Here is a 527-nt window from a genome sequence, read left to right on the forward strand (position 1 = left end):
ATTTATAGTGTAGGATTTATAGATTTTTTTTTGCACGAGAAAATCTTCAAATGATCACTGACCATTGGCTTAATTTACAGGTTTTTCACTATAATCTTACTTTCCATCACCATCATCTGGATCCCTTTTATAGAAACAACACACAATGAAAAACTGTTTGGCTGCTTGCAGATCCTTAAGAGCTGCCTGACACCAAGTACTACTGCTGCCTTTCTGCTCGCCATATTTTGCAAAAGAGTCAATGAGCAGGTGGGTGTTCACATGGAATTATGGAGGAGTTACCTTCATATTTGAAGGTCTTTTAAGAGTTGCTCTAAGATCGTCTGTTATACTTCAAGAGTTCACTTGATGGCATCATTTGATTTTTGAGAAATTATATCCTCCAAGTTCGCTATTGTGAATTTGATCCAAGTTGACTATTGTATGTGGAGGGAGAGGAGTGATCGCCTTTGTTTTCTTCCCTTTGCAATGTGATCCACTTTATCACATTTAAAAATGAAAGACACTTTCCTTTTGAGATTTCTGAA

The 527-nt window shown here is 36.6% G+C and overlaps 1 pseudogene; it reads left to right on the plus strand.

The window, feature by feature from the left end:
• The window catches only part of LOC103740479, a 15,782-nt pseudogene that overhangs the window by 7,582 nt on the left and 7,673 nt on the right, over nt 1-527 (plus strand).

This window comes from Nannospalax galili, unplaced genomic scaffold (genome assembly GCF_000622305.1).
Source record: "Nannospalax galili isolate Female #2095 unplaced genomic scaffold, S.galili_v1.0 scaffold259, whole genome shotgun sequence".
NCBI classification, from domain to species: Eukaryota; Metazoa; Chordata; class Mammalia; order Rodentia; family Spalacidae; genus Nannospalax; species Nannospalax galili.